Below are 21949 nucleotides of genomic sequence, written 5' to 3'. Positions count from 1 at the left end.
CACAATAACTAAAGTTAGGAAGTTATCATACAGATAATGTGTTTTTCGTTATTACAAGTCAACTTTAGCTAAAAGTGTCCGATAGGCTAACGGGAAGATCACCTTACCTTTATCTTTTAACGTAAGCTTTAGGATTTTTTTAAATAAGAATGAAAAATAAATTCAATGTCAGTTTTCATATGAAAAATATTATTAACGGCTAAAAGTATGCTACGGTTTTTGTATAATAAACAAGTAGGAAAGTATAGTCGGGCATGGCCGACCATATAATACCCTACACCATGAGTATATTTTAAAAATTTTTATTTTTCACAAGAAACTTTTATGTTGAATTTTACCTTAATTCCAAAGTATTTAAGCAATTTATTGATAAAAAACAAATTTTCTAAATGAGGCTTTATATAGGAGTATAGGTCAAACATGGGCCGATCCTCATTAAATTTGGGAACAGGATGTATTTTTAAATAATAGTTAATTATGTTGAGTTTCATTGCGATACAAATGGTTACAAGTCAATTTTAGACGTTTAAGACATTTTTTGAAGGGGGGTTTGTATGGGGACTAGGGTCAAATAAGGGCCGATCATTAAGAAAATCTGCAGTGTCATTTATACTTATATAAAACTTATTTGTGCCAATTTTTAGAGAGATAATAACATATTTGACGTAATTAGGGCATAAAAAGCCCAAATCGGGAGGTACGGTTGTATGGGGGCTATGTGAAATAATGGACCGATTTCAACCATTTTCAATAGGCTTCGTCCTTGTGCTAAAAAACATGTTTGGTCCAAATTTCATCAAATTATCTTGAAAATTGCGGCCTCTACATTGCGCACAATGTTTACATGGACAGCCAGCCAGCCAGCCGGACAGACGGACGGACGGACATGTCTTAATCGACTCAAAATGTGATTCTGAGTCGATCGGTATACTTAAAGGTGGGTGTAGGACCAATATTTTTGTGTGTTACAATCATCAGCACAAACGTATAATACCCTCCCCACTATAGTGGTGTAGGGTGTAAAAATTAAACATTAAAGGCAAGTTTTAAGGCTCGACCCTTTCATTCCTTAAGCCAACAATAAGTTTATTATACCCTACACCACTATAGTGGGGAGGGTATATTGGATTTGTGCTGATGTTTGTAACATATAAAAATATTCGTCCTAGACCCACCTTAAAGTATACCAATCGGCTTAGAATCGTTTTCTGAGTCGATTAAGCTATGTCCGTCCGTCCGTCCGTCTGGCTGGCTGGCTGTCCATGTAAACCTTGTGCGCAAGCTACAGGTCGCAATTTTCAAGATAATTGGATGAAATTTGGCACGCACGTTTTATTTGACCCAAGGACGAAGCCTATTGAAAATGGTTAAAATCGGTCCATTATTTCACCTAGCCCCCATAGAACAGAACCCCCCGAAAAGGGCTTCTGAGCTCATAATTATGTTAAATATACAGATATATCGATAAAATACGGCACAACTAAGTTTTATAGAAGTCTTGATGACCCTGCCAAATTTCATAAAGATCGGGACCCATTTGACCCTAGCTCCCATACAAAGTCCCCTTCAGAAAATTACTTGAATGTCCCAAATTAACTTATAAACACAAATATCGCGATGAAATTCAGCACAATAAAATATTATGTAAATATAAATATATTCACAAAATTTTATCGGGCTTGGTCCATATTTGCCCCTAGCCCCCATATAAAGCCTCTTTCAGAAAATTAGTTTTTCATCCATAAATTGCTTAAATGTATCGGAACAAGGGAATATTGAAGATAAATGCGATATTATGAAAAATAAATCACATTTAATATTCATAACTGGTGTAGGGTATCATATGGTCGGCCACGCCCGACTATACTTTCTTACTTGTTTTTAATTTTTTTTCTCAGATAAAGGTTTTTTCGGTAATTTTAGGTTGATAGCGAAAACTAATTATTGTTTCACGTGGAAACTAATTACTCTTGGGGTGAATAACTAATTATTTTTGTTCGACGAGGTTCAAATAATATGTACCTATCTTAAACAAATTAATAAATTGTTACTAATTTGATTAAAAAAACTTTGCGAAATAATTAGTTACAAATAAAGCTGCAGATATGTTATGTGATAGCTAGTTATTTTTGGCCGACTTTCTACGTAGAGAACAAAAAATAAAAAATCCTCAGTCGGGATTTGAACCCAGGCATTCAGTTGTTTTCTGTTTCTCAATCCAGCCGCTTACTCGATGCTCTATTCACAAGTTGCATTTTGCAATTTTTAGAACGGCTTTTTACAAAAAATATAAATGAATGTCATTTATACAAAGAAACAAATGAAAGCCCTACACAATTGGGCTATAACAAATCTAAATTGTTTTATTCTTTACCAGTAATAACCTATTCAGCTAAATGAAATAATGTGGATGATAATGAACAATCATTACCAAGTAATGTATGAAATAACTACTGGCCGTTACAAAAAATTTCAGATTTTTTGCTAAGAATATAACATAATTTCTAATTACGGATATTATAACAAATAAATAAAAATAACAAAATAAATATCACTATTGCACATTTTCCTATTTTGATTTATTTTTATTGAAGGTTTTGATAAGTTTTTGCTAATTTCTTTGATATTTGACTAATTTAAAAGCCGGCGAATATATTTTGCATTAGTATAACACTAAAGCACCCTTCAGAGTGAACGGAAGGGATCGTCTAAACGCAATATGTAATGAAACTAGTGTTTGACTTTTAGAAAACCCGTTTTTTCTGTTAACCGAAAATTTACCATATCTAGAAAACCGGTTTGTCGATTAACCGAGTATAAAAAACCGGTTAACCGAAATGTTTGAAAATCTTTAAAATATTATAATATTTAGTTAAAAATGTCATTTTTTTGTCATTATACAAGTTATATATGGAACATTAATTGGATGGAGTTTTATTAAATTCGGAGACGATGATGAAAAACACCATTGTTTGATGGGAAATTATTAAACCACAAGCCAACATTATAACCATCATAACTCCTAAAGGGATTACAATAAATTAAAAATTTTAACACTTTTTTTTTAAGGACATTGAATATTATATTTACGAATGATAAAATCAGGTTTTGATTTTTTTTTTTTTAAATTGCAATTTTTCTTTTGCTCTTATGCATTTATAGTGCATCTAAATTCTGTAAAATTAAGTTTATATATCTTAAATTTTCCTGTAGAATAGTATACTAAAGTCAGATTTGAAATATGTACAGCAGTTTTCGGTCTATAAAAAATGTCGCCCAAAATCGGTATTTTGGCCGCAGATATGCAGATGAAGGAGTTGAAATTTTAACAAAATAATTAGGCCAATATTAGCGCTGTTCCAAAAACTGTCATAAAAGGTATGATATCACCATTTCAAAAATATTGCCTAATATATGTATTTACATAATATACATATGTTTAACTTTCCTAACTTTTGTTTAACAATCTTAGGTCTGTTTTCATATGCACAAACGGAAAATAATTTTTAGAATCATCTATCCAAAATGTTTAAAAATGCGAATCACATTAAAAAATCAAAGAAAACATACAATTTTGTACTAAAAAATTATTTTTTTTAACGGGTTAACCGAGACCTAAAATCCGGATAAACCGGTTAACCGAAAACCAATGTTTTAAAAATCCGGTTTGCGAAAAACCGAAATATGCAATAAAAAACCGTTTTTTCGGTTAACCGGTTTATAAACACTAAATGAAACCATCACATATTGAGAGAAAACACGGATTTTTGACAGTTGACAGACGGAAATTTTACAGTCGTATGCAGAGATACAAGCCGAGACGGCTCAAATCGGCGGCGGCTGGCCGCCGGTAATATTTTGCAAGCCGCGCCGCCGCCGACTTCTTTCGGCTCAAAAGCTAAGCCGGCTTAAACGTAGCCGCTGATAAAGATTAGAATCACACATGTATTTCAGAACATAATTTCACCAAATTGAACGGAGTTGCCACTATTTTAAATTCTCATGGCAAATTGAAAAGTGTTGCCACACAATATTGTGCTAATATTAAAATAGTGAAAACTACTATAAATGTCCATTTTCTGCAGAAAAAAACTTATATAGAGACAGGTTTCTATGTAACAGACTATTATACAAAGATTTTTCAATATAATAAACCTTATAAGGTCAATTTCTAAAGAAAAAGTTAAATTGAGCCGACAATTTAGCCGCCGCCGATATTTTCTGTAATAAGCCGCCGCCGCCGACCCAAAATGGTTGCGCCGCCACCGCCGATCATTTCCCATCGGCTTGTATCTCTGGTCGTATGGCGATCTTCAAGCAAGTCGCATTAGATCAGGGATGTATTTTTATGCAAACACATACAAAAAAGTAAAACAGCTGTTTCCATCTTACACAAAATATAAATCATACGACTTTTATTCTCTTTTTTGTCATATGGATGGAATTCCATTTTACTTTTTCATTAGACTTAACGTACGTAAAGTGTGATCGTCTGATGGGCCCTTAATCAATATAATTTACTTGATTAATTACTTTATGGCGTTATATTTAATCAACAAACTTTGAAAAAGGCAAATCAAATGATTTTGTTCATCATTTGGTTGTAAACGTTAAATTAAAATTTTTAGATTTTATTCTAAAAGAAAATATACCTAATTAGTTTTCGCTATCAACCTAAAATTACCAAAAAAGGTTTATCTGAGAAAAAAAAATTGTTAAAAATCAACTTATTGTTGGTGTTTTAAGCTATTTGACGTTTATGAATAAGATTTTCCTGAATTTTGCCTGAAATTGTTTAATAAACCTAAAATAAGTTTTTATAAACACGAAGGGAAACAAGTTAGAGTGCTATATTCCGCCGAGTCGAATCTTAAATACCCTCCACCAGCTACTTTTATTTTAATACTTTTTTAATTGATCAAACATTTGTAGAAATAAGTTCTCTCATCTCTCAAATAGAAAAAAACCAAAGAGTTAGAGTTAGACAAGAAAGGGGACCTTGTATGGGAGCTATGACCAAATATTTTCCTAAATGTCTCATATGACTATTACAATAAAACCTTAATTTATATAACCATTTAACATATCATATTATAAAATTACATGATCCTCAATTATGAAATTTATTTTATTTTTCTACCAAACATTTGAAATTATTCCTATAAAAATTAATTTATTTTTCAAATTTGTAAACATATTTTAATTAAAATTTACTCATTTAAAGAGTAAATTGTGTGTGGGTTCTCATATTAATTTAATATTAAAAATAAAAATTAAATAAAAACAAAATATTTGTTATTAAAGGTAAGTATAAATGTGAATTTAGAATAGCAATTGCGTTTCCTATTCCTTTCATTTGTTTAGTTAAATATACTTAAAAGAGCACCTTTTCTTATTTGAAGAAAAAATTAAATGTATATTTGAGTTTAATTGACATTTTTACTGTGACGTCATTGTTAAAACAAAAAAAGTTGAAGTTCAAACATGTATTGCTTACTGTTTCTATGTATTTTCAATATTAAACTTTCAATATTTATACGAATCATTTAATTTTTGAAGGTACAACATCATTGTTGAATATGACATTTTTCTCTCTAAAACGCCACAGAGCGTCATTTAATAATAAGAGATTGAAGATTAAAGAAGTGTAAGAAACAAGTAATTGAAATTAAAATAAAAAACTAATTGAATTAAAAAAAATACATTTTCTTATAAAACTATGTGAGTGTAAAATATAAAAAGTGATTATTTAATTCATAAAGTATAAGAAATTTTCTATTTTTACATATTTTATAATTTTTCTTTTTAATTGTTGTAAACATATCTTTTTTGTGAAATGTCACAAAATTATTTTTTTTAATATCCACAGTCAACGAGTAATTCTAATTTGGATGTATTTTTCGTGTATGCAGAACAAAAGAATCGTATACCAGACTCTACACCGTTTGATCAGCTTTAATCAGTTTTTAGCAGAAGTACCACTTAACTAGGAATAGGTATATCGACATTACAAATGTTAGCAGATCTGCCATCAATATATGTAAGTAATAATGTACGTAATTACATATAAATTACGTAATTAAAATCATAATGATTTTTCTAAGATATTCTTCAATTTATATTGACTGATGGAAAATTGTAATTTTGATTAATTGTTATTTTAATTAAAATTATTTTTTGTTGGTAATAAAATGATTCCTTCAAATATTTGATGTTATTAATGGGTATAATATAATGGTAAATTAAAGAACAAATGATGGTAAAATTAAAAATATATTATGATTGTAGTGACCATTTTATAGTAAATTTTTTTCCAAAACTTTAATCATATTATTATTGTAGGAATTATATTATAATTGTTATAGGAACAATAATATGTTAACTTATGACAACCTACAAGAATCATATTATGATCTCCAAAGGGAAATATTTTATATGGTTCTCCTAATTATAATTCCAAACATTAATGATAGTTTCAGTTTATGGTAGCCCTAACCATATTTCTTCTTTGCGTGTACAGAACGATCGGAAAAAAAATCGCAGTAACATTTCTGTATATAAGAGCAATACTTGTACCAAATTGTATATGTATATCTTAATTTAGTAATGAGTTATGAGCGTTAAAATGATTTTCGGGAGGGAATCTTGTATGGGAGCTATGACCAATTAAGGACCGATCAGAAACAAATATTTTTAGTAATATTTCTGTATATTCTGGTATATACTTAATTCAGTAATGAGTTATTTGGGTTTAAGTAATTTTCGGGAGGGGACCTTGTATGGGAGCTATGACCAATTATGGACCGATCGGAAAAAAAAATCACAGTAATATTTCTGTATACAAGAGCAATACTTGCACCAAATTGTATATGGATATCTTAATTTAGTAATGAGTTATGTGCGCTTAAGTGATTTTCAGGAGGGGACTTTGTATCAGAGATACAAGCCGATGTGAAATGATCGGCGGCGGCGGCTTATTACAGAAAATATCGGCGGCGGCTAAATTGTCGGCTCAATTTAACTTTTTCTTTAGAAATTGACCTTATAAGGTTTATTATATTGAAAAATCTTTGTATAATAGTCTGTTACATAGAAACCTGTCTCTATATAAGTTTTTTTCTGCAGAAAATGGACATTTATAGTAGTTTTCACTATTTTAATATTAGCACAATATTGTGTGGCAACTCTTTTCAATTTGCCATAAGAATATAAAATAGTGGCAACTCCGTTCAATTTGGTGAAATTATGTCCTGAAATACATGTGTGATTCTAATCTTTATCAGCGGCTACGTTTAAGCCGGCTTAGCTTTTGAGCCGAAAGAAGTCGGCGGCGGCGCGGCTTGCAAAATATTACCGGCGGCCAGCCGCCGCCGATTTGAGCCGTATCGGCTTGTATCTCTGATTTGTATAGGAGCTATGACCAAATATGGACCGATCCTGAAAATTTTTTCTCTGAATGAATTCTATTCTCATAGGATTTTAACTTGTAAAATAAACTTGTAAAACTTGTAAACTTTCAAGCAATCAAGCAATGTGTTCGGCGTAAAATGTAATTATTTTTTTAGTTTTCTTTTAAACAAACACAAAACTTCCAAGCACTGGTACTCCCATAAATAAAAATTAATATATCCATACTTTCATGTGAATATTAAGATATTCTATAATCTTTTTTTGATTATTAATTTTTTATGTACCATATTTTAAATTTTATAATGTTGTCTACGATTATATTTTTAGATATTATTTTTTTCAGAATTCATTTAACACTTCGTTTGTTCAACACTTTATTTAATCCGATCTAGTACAGATAAACCACAGAAGTGATATAAAAATGGCGATAACAAAATATTTTTAATAGTAAACGTATTTTGCTTATATAAACATATATAAACATTATATGGGTAAACATGTAAAAATCTACCATTTAAGGTTATGAAAGTTTAATTGGTTCTAAATAATATAATATGTTTACATAGTTATCATTGTTCATTTGTTGTAAAAAAATTTATATTTCAGAGAATCATTCTCAAATTTATAATTGTTATAAACATATAAATGTTTACAGAAACTAAACTATTGATAAAATTCAATAAAAATAACAACTGTTTGGTTATGACAACAAAATATTGTTATAAAAAACCTAGAATAGTTGTCCTAACCATGCCGAAGCATGTTTTTTCTCTGCGTGAATACAGTCGAAATTATTTTGATAGTTTAACAATTTCTTATTTCCTTAACACAATAAACACTCTAAAAACTGAATGTGTAGTAAAAATAATGGAACAACTGTTTTGTAAGAGAAATTGCAAGTACTTCTTTAACTCCCTATTTGTAAGCGAGCGTAGAATTTCTTGCCTCCAATGACATCACCATGTTAAAATAATGACTTAAAATGGTAATGAAGAAGTAGTGAAAAGAGGTTTTATTAGCTTTTTAACTCATTACTTTTCAATGTAAGTTTTTCCTGGGTATAAACAGCTAAAAAAGAAAAGTTCAGAAGATATTAAATTAAAGAAAAACATTTAGAATGCTATATTAGGCTATGCAGAATATTAAATACCCTCCACCTCCAAGCTACTTTTTATTAAAACCCAGTGTATTTTATAAATTGTTATAGTTTAAGGACCGGATTTATAGTTGATACTAAGGGAAACAAATTTACTAAAGTACATTAATTCTCTTATGGAGAACTGTTTAACTATAATATAGATTTTAGATACAGACCTTTTACGGGTGCTATGGCCTGTCGATACTAAAAAATTTCGTAGAACAAACTTGGAAACTATTCGAAAAAATTTAAGCAAAACGATTCATCAATACACAGAACATACTCATGTCTAATTTTATCCGGATATAATCATTTAATAATAAATTATGTGGTATTAAGTGATTTTCAGAAGAGAACCTCATATAACAGCTATGACCAATTATGGATCGATACTGAACAAATTCCGTATAATGATTTATATATACAAAAAACACATTCATGTCGAATTTTATCCCTATAATTTTGATTGTCAGTGCGTTTAAGTGATTTTCGAAAGTAGACTTTATTTGGGAGCTATGATCAATTATGGACCGATACTGAGAAAAAATATCGTAAAGTGATTTATATATACACAAAACATATTCATATCGAATTTTATTCCGATGGCTTTATTTATGAATGAATTATGCGCGTTTAAGTGATTTTCAGATGTGGACCTTATACATATGGGAGCTATGACCAATTAATTGGTCGGTCCACAATTGCAATTGTGCAAAATTTTGAGTTCATACCAAGATATTCGAGGAAGTTATTAACAATAAATCCATTTCCGGAAATATGTACTTTTTTGTTGTTTTTTTTAGGTATTGTATGTTACTAACTAAAAAGTTATATGAAAATTTTCTAATTTTTTTTTACATTAAATATGATTTAAATACACAGAAAGAAATTCATACTAGATTTTAAATATCAAAAACTAAAGCAACTTCTTCATAAACATTTTTTTAATTAATTTTTAACATAATAATTCATAGCATGTCGATATTATTTTATAGCAGAAGCACACCTCGTGATATAACTCTCGAAAATTGTATAATAGTCTCGTCAGGCCACCAAAAGACTCTACTGTGAACAGCTATTACGACAATGTTTGCACATATAAATCTAACATCAATTTAAATCGTATTACTAACTAAAACCTGGTCATAATTGACCATAGCCCTTCACTTCCAAAAATCAAAAAACAAACATAATTCACTAACTAATAACCATATTGGAACAATCATTCAGAGAATAAAAATCTCTTCAATACACAAAAGTCCGATCTGTGGAATTATCCTAAAGGAAACAAAATTATATAGCGAATATAACAGTCTAGTTTTCTTAAAAAGAAGTGAGATATTTTTTATTTTGTTTGTAATTAATAGTGGTAAATCGGTGAAAAAAATTTATTTCTCATTTTACTTAAGTTAAACTTCAAATAATTATTTGTCGAATGAAAGGATTAAAACAAAAACCCAAATAATTGAATACACTAGTATTTACGTACGTAAGTTTACTCGTTTATAGACAAGACAAATCTAGCTTCAAAAGGACCAGACTTACACGACTACTCCCCAGCAAAAACTTGGTAATGGGTTGTATTTACATAACCACTTACTTTTCAATGACTACTGCTTACCGTCTGCATTATTTTGAAGTACTCTAGCAATGACTTTCTTTTAATCTGTTATAGAAGTAGTTTATTAACGGCGTTGTCATTTTGTTTTCGCATATTATTTAATTGCGTGTTAGGAAAAGAAAAACAAAATTTGTATTTGAAAACCATATTCTCGCTGGCCCCTTTTATTATTAAAAAACAAAACACCTTACTAAACAACTTCTTTGTAAGCGAAATTGCAAGTACTTCTTTAAGTCCCTATTTTTAAGCGAGCATAGAAGTACTTGCTTCCAAAGTCATCACCGTGTTAAAATAAATACTTAAAATGCTAATGAAGAAGTAGTGAAAAGAGGTTTTATTATATTTTTAACTCATTACTTTTCAATGTAAGTTTTTCCTGGGTATATACATATGACATAAGCAACATAATTGAAAATTCCACTAATGCATTTTGTGCATATTCTAATTAATTTGTCGTTTAAGATAAAATAATATCTAATCTAAACGGAGCAAAAATTATAAATAGTCAAAGTAAAATACAATACAAATAAATTTATACATACATTATTTATCATGCAAGTGGAATGTTGATACATTGAACGCATTAATAAAGAGCAGTAACCGTTGCTACATTTAATACACATACTACATATCCATAAAATGTCACAAATCTGACACATTCACTAGCTCATCTCAATTATCCACTTAAATTCACTTACGCCGGTCAGTGTCGTTAATCTTCTTCACGAAAAATATTTAACATCCATATACATACATATGTATGTGTGTACATAGGTATGTATCTATGAACGTTCAACAGGAACAATATATGCTTATATGTATATACATCATTTCTCATATTATTTATGTACATACATACATATATAGTATTATTATCTACAGCACCATTAAGAATTCATCAAGAATGATGAGAGTAACAAATATAACAAGAGAATACAAGTTGAATTCCTCAGTTGACATGAATTATTTTAAAAATTAGCAGATTTTGAGGGCAGCACAACAGTTGAAATGTGATAAACACTCATACGCCCCGTAAAAAATCACTCAATTTAAATATACACACATATAGTACATATACATACATATGTATGTATTTCAGATTTATAGTGAATCACTTTGCAAAATGACACGATATTGGACCGATTATCGACTCGATGTTTAAGTGCCGCGCAAACACTTCATGTACTATTGGATCCCGAAAATACCGAACTCTAAATAAGCTTTTGTTTACATACGATACATGTCTATTTATTTACAAACATGACACACAAAACACGCCAATTGCACAGACATATCCACACTAATACACGTGCCTAACTTAACTGCTCGACTACCAAAATGTAAATAAATTGGTCTTGAATTTAAGAAAATAAAATTTGTGTTCGTACTAGTCGTCGTCAGCTTCGAAGGCAACTAACGAATTCGCTTTAATAAATTGAATTATTACAATTTTTCTTTTATTTTTTATATAAACACAATTATTTATTTTCTCACACCATAGCACAGACATTCATTAATACATGTGTATGCATAGATTTAACACATTAAATTTTATTGCTTTAAATGCAATATTTTTTTCTTTTCTCTTGTGGATTTTTTATTTAATTTATTGAATTTCCCCCTTATGTTTTAGAATGAAAATCACACACGACATAGCACGTCCACCGGCACAGAAAGTTGAAAATCGACTGACAGACTGAAATAGACACATTGGTCCATACTGTTCGTGCAGAACTTTAGTTGCGTCAACGACAACCACATGTGGCCAATATGTTCTTGGAACATTTTGAAAATGAACCAGACTCTTTAAAACGGCTGACACGTATCCTTTAAATCGTGGCTGGTGATGGTGGGTTGAAAAAAATGTCCTTCCCACATAAATATTTACTGTATTTACGTACGTTTGCACTACAAGAACAAAAACATTCCTATACTGTTTACAAAACATACTGTTGATTTTATGTACTATATCAACATAAACTCACACACACTCCCACACACACAGTCAAATACTCTCACTCATGTCGTATGGATAAAAAGAAAATATTCGCAATTTCCTTTCTTTCTTGCTGTGATTCATTTCCACTTGTTTCCTCTCTGTATACAATTCAAACTCATTCACACTCGTTTCGCTCTCTGTTTTTATATGAAAACCTTTGTTATTTTTGGCTTTTCATGTCCTTCACAGAGATGTAAACTCATTTGTAAATAAAAACGTTAATTAATAGGCATTTTTATTGCGAACTTATACAGACGGTTGTTAAACATTTATTATATATTTTTTTGTTCGTTGTTACTTTTGTAATGTACAAAGCAAAAAATTGTTAAGAACTTTCTTTCTATTACATTTAAGTTCTCTAATAATGAATTACATAATCATAGACTTATTTCGAGTTTTTGCTTTTTTATTCTGTGTTAAAACATTAGCTGATGCACAACAATAAAATAAATAAGCAGTGGTGTTACAAACACGACATCGGATTAACGAACACTAGAACCAGGTTCGTTTCTGTGTCGGATTTTTTTTTTTTTGTGCGTAAAACAAATCAACTTTTTAACTCCCTATTTGTAATGACATATTTTAAGTACTTATTTGTAAGCGATTTTAATAGCTTTTTAACTCATGTATGTATGTACGTATGATACGTCATTCGAGTAGTTTATAACATACTTATTCAAATCACTTTTGCAAATTGCAATCAGTATATTTATTGACAACATTGTTTTTAATATTATATGTTAATAAATGAAACAGTAGAATCAAAAAGAGAAAATAAATGTTGTTTACTCATAAAAAACAGCTGATTGCTTGTGAGGGTTGCTTTAGGCTATGAGACTTTACTTACGACCAATGTTGCCAGTTTAGCCTTTTTAAAGCTAAATTTAGCTTTTTTATTTACTATTTAGCCTCGAAATTTATGTATGTTTTAGCCAGGGTTTCAAAAAACTACTAATATCAGTCGCAAATTACTAAATATTTGACCAAATTTATGTCCAAGCTTTAAAAATAGTAGCTCTTAAAATTGCCCCTCTGACTAACTGAAGTCAGTCAACTGTACCAACACACTGCTGCAATAACAAGCAAGTAATATTGTTTTTCTTCAGCAGCCACACAAAGTTTGGTTTTTCAACTCAACCGAACTGAACACGACGACTGAACAGTAAAAACAGTCTTGCAAAGAAAATAAAAAGTGCTTTCAACGTTGCACGTTGGGTTGAAATAAGTCTAAAGTGGCGGTTCACTAAATTTTATTTATTTTTATACCTACCATCAAAAAAGATGGGTGGTATATTGATTTTTTCATTCCGTTTGTAACACATGTGGGTCATAGACCCACAAAAGTATATATATTCAATGTCCTTATTAAATTCTAAGACGATCTAACTATGTCTGTCCGTCTGTCTGTTGAAAGCACGATAGAGGCCGAACGGAAAGTGGTTGAAATTTTGCACAAATATTCCTTACAGGTAAGGTTTGTTTGGTATTGAAAATGGGCAATATCGGTCCACGTTTTCGAATAGCCCCCATACAAGTGAACCCCCGAAAAACAGCTTTAACTGGCATTACTGTTTTAAAAATACGACTATAGCGATGAAATCCGACATGAATATGTCTTGTGCGAGCCAAAATTTCTTTCCCAAATTCTATGAGGATTGTTCCATAACTGACCCTATATATGGTGCCCTTCATAAAATAACTTTAACGCTCATTATTGGCTTAAAAATACGAGTATAGCAATAAAATTTGCCATAAGAAAGTTTCTTGCGAGCCAAAATCTCTCTACCGAATTTTATGTGGATCGATCAATAATTGAATGTACCCCCATATAAGGTCCCCTTCAGGAAATGAATTTAACGGTCATTACTGGCTCAAAATTTGCGAGAACAGCGGTGGTGACATTCGACATTAACAAAACTCGCTATCAAAATTCGACATGAACAAGTTTTATGGGAACTGAAATCTTTCTATCGATTTTGATGAAGGTGGATCGATAACTAATCCTACCCCCATTTAAGGACCACTTTAGAAAATTGCTTTAACTCTCAATAGTTACTTAAAAATACGACTTAGGCGATGATATTCGAAATAAACAACTTATTTACAAAACATAATGTGTGTACAAAAGTTATTGAAGATCGGTCTAATAAGGTCCACTTCAGAAAATGACTTTAACGCTCAATAATGCCTCAAAAGTTCGTACAAATTACAGTAGTTTTTTAGGGACTGAAATTTTTCAACTTAATTTGATGACGATCTAGTTAAGACGATCTAGCCATGTCCGTCTGTCTGTTGAAAGCACGATAGAGTCCGAACGGAATGACCTAGAGGGTTGAAATTTTCCACAAATATTGTCAATAGGTAAGGTTTGTTATACCTTACGTGACCAAACATCCCGCCAAAAGCGGGCTTATCCCGCTTTTTAAAGGTTGATCCCGCTTTTTAATAACAAATCCCGCTTTTAACAGGTCAATTGTCCTTAATTTTATTGTAATCAATTTGAGACTTACTATTTAAAAGTTTAAAAATTAAACTTTATATTAAGAAATTTTGTTAAAAAAAGAATGTCTGTTCATTAACAAAAATTTGTTACAAATTATCAGAAATTGTTTTTGTACTTCAATATAAATTTCAAATATTTTTGTGAAAATTAGTAACAACTTTTAGTTATTGAACAGACAAAGAGATTCAAAACAAGTAGGAAAGTATAGTCGGGCATGGCCGACAAAGAAACTTTTATGTTGAATTTTAACTTAATTCCAAAGTATTTAAGCAATTTATTGATAAAAAACAAATTTTCTAAATGAGGCGATATATAAAGGAGTATAGGTCAAACATGGGCCGATCTTCATTAAATTTGGGAAAAGGATATATTTTTAAATAATAGTTAATTATGTTGAGTTTCATTGCGATACAAATGGTTACAAGTCAATTTTAGACGTTTAAGACATTTTTGAAGGGGGGTTTGTATGGGGGCTAGGGTCAAATAAGGGCCGATCATTACGAAAATCTGCAGTGTCATTTATACTTATATAAAACTTATTTGTGCCAATAGATAATAGCATATTTGACGTAATTATGGCATAAAAAGCCCAAATCGGGAGGTACGGTGGTATGGGGGCTAGGCGAAATAATGGACCGATTTCAACCATTTTCAATAGGCTTCGTCCTTGTTCCAAAAAACGTGCTTGGTCCAAATTTCATCAAATTATCTTGAAAATTGCGGCCTGTACCTTGCGCACAAGGTTTACATGGACAGCCAGACAGCCGGACAGACGGACTGACGGACGGGGCTATGTCCGTCTGTCCGTCCGTCCGTCCGTCCGTCCGTCTGGCTGGCTGTCCATGTAAACCTTGTGCGCAAGGTACAGGTCGCAATTTTCAAGATAATTGGATGAAATTTGGCACGCACGTTTTATTTGAAGGACGAAGCCTATTAAAAATGGTTAAAATCGGTCCATTATTTCACCTAGCCACCATAGAACATAACCCCCCGAAAAGGGCTTCTGAGCTCATAATTATGTTAAATATACAGATATATCGATAAAATACGGCACAACTAAGTTTTATAGAAGTCTTGATAACCCTGCCAAATTTCATATAGATCGGGCCCCATTTGACCCTAGCTCCCATACAAAGTCCCCTTCAGAAAATTACTTGAATGTCCCAAATTAACTTATAAACACAAATATCGCGATGAAATTCAGCACAATAAAATATTATGTAAATATAAATATATTCACAAAATTTTATCGGGCTTGGTCCATATTTGCCCCTAGCCCCCATATAAAGCCTCTTTCAGAAAATTAGTTTTTCATCCATAAATTGCTTAAATGTGTCGGAACAAGGGAATATTGAAGATAAATGCGATATGAAAAATAAATCACGTTTAATATTCATAACTGGTGTAGGGTATCATATGGTCGGCCACGCCCGACTATACTTTCTTACTTGTTAAATAACAAAGTTGATTTTCAAAGTTAATGGTCTAAAAAAATTATTATTTTAAATGACAAGTGAACATTGACTTTTTGGGCCCGTGACTTTTAGCTTATAAAGCTGAAAAATTTAATTTATTCTCACTTAAAGTGACTGTGTATCTGATCTATCAGAACACACTAATATTTAACAATCGGGAGATAAAACAAGTAAGAAAGTATAGTCGGCCGTGACCGACTATTTTATACTCTACACCAGTTATGAATATTAAATCTGATTTATTTTTCATAATAAAGCATTTATCTTTAATATTACCTTGTTCCGATACATTTAAGCAAATTATGGATGAAAAACTAATTTTCTGAAATAGGCTTTATATAGGGGCTACAGTCAAATATGGACCAAGCCCGATTAAATTTTGTGAATATTTTTATAATATTTATTTGTGCTGAATTTCATAGTGATATTTGTGTTTATAAGTTAATTTTGGACATTCAAGTAATTTTCTGAAGGGGTCTTTGTATGGGGGCTAGAGTCAAATAAAGTCCGATAATTACGAAAATCGGTAGTATTATTAAGACGTATATAGAACTAAGTTTTGCCGATTTTTGTAGAGATATTACAATATTTAACATAATTATGAACTTAAAAGCCCATTTCGGGGGTAGGGTTGTATGGGGGCTAGGTGAGATAATGGACCGATTTCTTTTAAGTTCATAATTATGTTAAATATGGTACTCAAAGCATATTTGTGTCGAATTTTATCAAAATGTCTTTATTTGATAATGAAATATGTGCGTTTAAGTGATTTTTTGGAGTGGACCTTATGTAGGAGCTATTTCAAAATATGGACCGACCCGGAAAGAATTTGGTAGAATTATTTATATGCTCACAAAACATATTTAAGTCAGACTTTATCCCGATAGCATTATTATTCAAAGAAATATATGCGTCTAAGTGATTTTCGTAAATGGACCTTATACGAGATCCAATCCTCAAAAAATTTCGTAGTGATTCATATAAAGACAAAACATATTTGTTTCGAATTTTATCAAGATAACTTTATTTGACAATGAAATATGTACGTTTAAGTGATTTTCGGAAGTGGACCTTATATGGGACCAATAATGGACCGATCCGGGAAAAAAGTGGTAGAATAATTTATATGTAGACTTGAATACAAAACATATTCAAGTCGAATTGTATCCCTATAGCTTTAGAATTCAATGAAATATATGCGTTTAAGTGATTTTAAGAAGTGGACCTTATATGGGAGCTATGACCAATTGTGGGCCTATACGGAAAAAATTTCGTAGAGTGATTCATATTTAGACAAAACATATTTGTGTCGAATTTTATTAAGATAGCTTTATTTGACAATGAAATATGTGCTTTTAAGTTATTTTCAGAAGTGGGCCTTATATGTGAGCAATGACCAATAATGGACCGATCCGTAAAAAATTTCTTAGAATGATTTGTATGTACACAAAACATATTTAACTCGAATTTTATCACAATAGCTTTATTTATCAATGGAATATTTGAGTTTAAGTGATTTTCGGCAGTGGACCTTATATGAGAACTATGACCAATTGTGGACCGACTGAGATCTACGTTGGTATTATGATTTCTGTTCATATTATATTTGTATGTACAAAATTTTGTGTTGATACCGATATATTTGAGGGAGATATTAATGATTACCTAATTTCCGGGAATATATACCTTTGTATGGGGGCTATGGGAAATTTTGGATCAATTATTTTTCAACATAATTGATCACTGGGTAAAAAGAATAATGTGTGACAAAATTCATCGAATTATCTTTTGTAGTTTCTGAGAAAACGACTTAAGAATTACGAAAATACCCGTAATGTTTTCGAGGTAGTCTGAATGTGTGTTTGAATGTATGTTTGTTTGTTTGTTTGGACTTTATAGACAGCTAAACGGCTGAACCGATTTTCTGAAATTTTCACAGTCTCTTCCTGTTTGTCTCAAAGGAACTATAGGCTACTTTGCATATTTCGGTTTTTGGAAAACCGGTTTTTTAAAACAATGGTTTTAAGTCTCGGTTAACGGCTTTCAAAAAATTTGAATTTTTATTACAAAATTGTATGGTTTTTTTACTTTTTATTGTGATACATATTTGTAAACATTTTGGATAGATAATTCTAAACATTCCTTTCCGTTTGTGTATATGAAACAGAGAACTGCATAAAATTTTTATTCAGTTTTGTTCATTCAAAAAAATTCACTATTGAATAAAATCAAATTCAAATATTTCAAAATCATAACAAAGAAAAAAAAATACAATTTGAATTATTGTATTTTCAAACACAATTTTTTATCCACACATTTGAATGAAAAAAATATGGCTTTGAATAAAATCAAAACATTTAAAAATGAATGAATATATTCATAACGTTATGACTGAACTAATTAATGTGAATTTAAGACATGAAAAAAACTACTTTTAAATGCTGTCAAATGACAAATATTAAGTGTTAGAGCAAATTTGTAAAGATTTGTATACATTATCCACGCACCGCAAGGATTGACTTCAATATTACCCAAATTATTGAGAATTTCAAATGTTTAAAAATTGTTGCAGCAGAAGAGAAAGGGCGTTATCGTGAATGGGATTACTTAAGATGTTCAACGAATTTCATACCTCTATGGTTTCATAAAGCTCCCAAAGTTTTTAATAAATATTTGAGCAATAAATCACACACATTGATTGTTGCCTTTTTGAGTATTATTTCTAATAAAATTTTTGAGTCGATCGAATAAACACTCAAATTGATTAGAATGAATTGAGCAATGATTTTATTTATAAATTCAAAATTTTATTCATTTATTCAAAATTTTATTGATTAATTTAAAAACAAATTTGATTTTTTTGTTGAAACAATTTTGAACATTTGAATAAAAATACACAAAAATACAATTATTTTCAGGGTGTGAATATTTTTCAATCACCCATTGCAGTTCTCTGATATGAAAACAGAACTAAGATTGTTAAACAAAAGTTAGGAAATGTTATAAATATATTATGTATATAAAATGGAGATTTACAAGTTCAAATTAGTAAAAAGTTGTCATTTAAACCAATAAAAAATTAACTATTTAGACTTGATGGTCCTGGACATAACATTTTTTATTGATATAGATGCATTATTTTTAAACTAAATATTAGAATATTTTAAAGATTTCCGAACATTTCGGTTAACCAGTTTTTTTTATAATCGGTTAACCGACAAACCGGTTTTCTAGAAATGGTAAATTTTCGGTTAACCGAAACCCGAAACGGTTTGCGGTTGCGCCTCCCATATGAATTAAATACTAAAATTCATTTGTCTGAAAAACTATTGTAGATAAAATCATAACGAAAACGGGCGAACTTTCATAAGGGGACGGATTGAACACAAAAATTCGTAAATCTTAGAAACTATTAGAGCTAAAATTTAAATTGTACACGAACTACTGTGACATCCATGTGAACATTTGGGTAATAAATTGGCGGACTAGATTTTAAGGTCGTGATACTTTCCATATAAATTAAATTCAAAAATTCGTTTACCTATATATGAAACTATTTGAGTTAGAATCTTTAAATGTTGTACAAAGAATTTTAACATCCATTTGAACATTTGTGTGAAAAATTGGCGAACATTTATTAGGGGGCCTGTCACCTCCATATGACTTAAGTACAAAAATCCGTATATCTGGGAAACTATTACAGCTAGAATCTTAAATTCAGCACGAAGAACTCTTAGGGCAGTTAGAGAGGGTAGCAAAGCACACTGGGTGTAGCTAGTATTACATAAATATAAATATATTCACAATACGTTATCGGGATTGGTCCATAGTTTTTTATCCATAAATTGCTTAAATGTATCGGAAGAAGGTAATATTGAAGATAAATGCTTTATTATCAGAAATAAATCACATTTAATATTCATAACTGGTGTAGGGTATCATATGGTCGATCACGCCCGACTATACTTTCTTACTTGTTTTTTGTGTGCAAATGTAGGTAATAAAGTTTTTTTCAACTATAAACCTTTAGTATTTGCTTTCTTTTTGTATCAATTAATAAATAAACATACATACATACATACATACATACATACATACATACATACATACATACATACATACATACATACATACATACATACATACATACATACATACATACATACATACATACATACATACATACATACATACATACATACAGTTGCGTTCAAAATAATAGGAGTGAAAATTTCAAAAATTTTAAATATAAATTTTTTTAGTGTAAGACTTAGATTTTTAATTAAATATTTTTATAATTTATTTATTTAACTTGGTCGCTAATTTTTATAATCGTTATTTTATATATTTAAGAAATTTATTTAAAAAGATATATATTTTTTCAATTTATATGCAAAATCTATTGTTCAAAATAATAGGAGTATTCGATTTAAGTTCAATTATTTTTAAAATAAAAACAAAAACGAAAGGACTTTCATCTAAATTAATATTAATTAATGTGTAGCAGTACAGCATCAGTCATTTTTGTCATGATTTTATTTAGAATTTGGGTATATGAACCTCTGGAACTTAATGTCTTTCCGACAACGGTTTTGAGTGGCTTGATGACACATGTCGTGGCCGATTATCCCCAAAAATATACAGTTATTTATTCAGAAAACTTTAAAAGACGTTATATGCAATGTCTTTTAACGTTTTGCTTTATAATCAGTAAGTCGACAACCATGTAATGTCCTACTTCCTATGGAACGACCTTCCACCAATTTGGAATCAACAATGTTTTCATACCACAACACCGCGATTTTATCAAATTTGTTTATTGGGAATATGAGAACATATCTTGGGGTAATATTTAAAATTTTTGAAATTTTCACTCCTATTATTTTACCTACAACATTTGGTCTATGATACCATTTTACAATTTTTACGACCATACCCTTTTTGTCAAGACCCATCGTGAATCATTCCTATTATACGACTTCTTTGAAAGTTGGTTAGAGCTTAATATTTTTCGATTAATGGACTTCCAATAAATTATCTGAATTCATTTATACATACATACATACATACATACATACATACATACATACACACATACATACATACATACATACATACATACATACATACATACATACATACATACATACATACATACATACATACATACATACATACATACATACATACATACATACATACATACATACATACATACATACATACATACATACATACATACATACATACATACATACATACATACATACATACATACATACATACATACATACATACATACATACATACATACATACATACATACATACATACATACATACATACATACATACATACATACATACATACATACATACATACATACATACATACATACATACATACATACATACATACATACATACATACATACATACATACATACATACATGTCCTTTTTATTTGATTCCGAATTCACTACTTCTGCAGTCATTCTTAAGAAGTAATTTTTATGCTCTTTTTTTGGAAGTTATTTGAATGTGAAATTGTATTATAGAATACAACTTAAATAATATTTACATTAATAAGGGAAATAGACACATTTAGTACAAAATTACAAAAATTTTTTAACTCATAAAAATGTAAGAACGAAAAAAATATATCTTCAACATTGAAAAAATTGGATTATTTTCGTTTCTTCGGAAGTCATTAAAGATAACTTCCACAGAAGGTAAAAAAAATCACTTAGTGCTACTTTAGAAGTGATAAATGTTCTTCTTTTGGAAGTACTTCGTTTTATTTT

The 21949-nt window shown here is 30.1% G+C and overlaps 1 protein-coding gene across 6 annotated transcripts in view; it reads right to left on the bottom strand.

Annotated features, from left to right (window-relative positions):
* LOC119601033 overlaps positions 1-11843 on the bottom strand; it is a 309656-nt gene extending 297813 nt beyond the window's left edge. For 2 of the 6 annotated variants that reach the window (XM_037951709.1, XM_037951710.1), the window contains exon 1: positions 10712-11843. The gene's annotated coding sequence lies outside the window, so the exon portion shown is untranslated. The remainder of the gene's footprint in view (positions 1-10711) is intronic. The other 4 variants (XM_037951706.1, XM_037951707.1, XM_037951713.1 and 1 more) reach the window with 4 other exon arrangements.
* Positions 11844-21949: the final 10106 nt, after the last annotated feature.

This window comes from Lucilia sericata, unplaced genomic scaffold, assembly GCF_015586225.1.
Source record: "Lucilia sericata isolate MDLA Ls3-8-SP2 unplaced genomic scaffold, ASM1558622v1 Contig000138F_arrow, whole genome shotgun sequence".
Classification (NCBI taxonomy): domain Eukaryota; kingdom Metazoa; phylum Arthropoda; class Insecta; order Diptera; family Calliphoridae; genus Lucilia; species Lucilia sericata.
The sequence above is the reverse complement of the archived record's forward strand: the minus strand, read 5'-3'. Positions and strand labels throughout refer to the sequence as shown.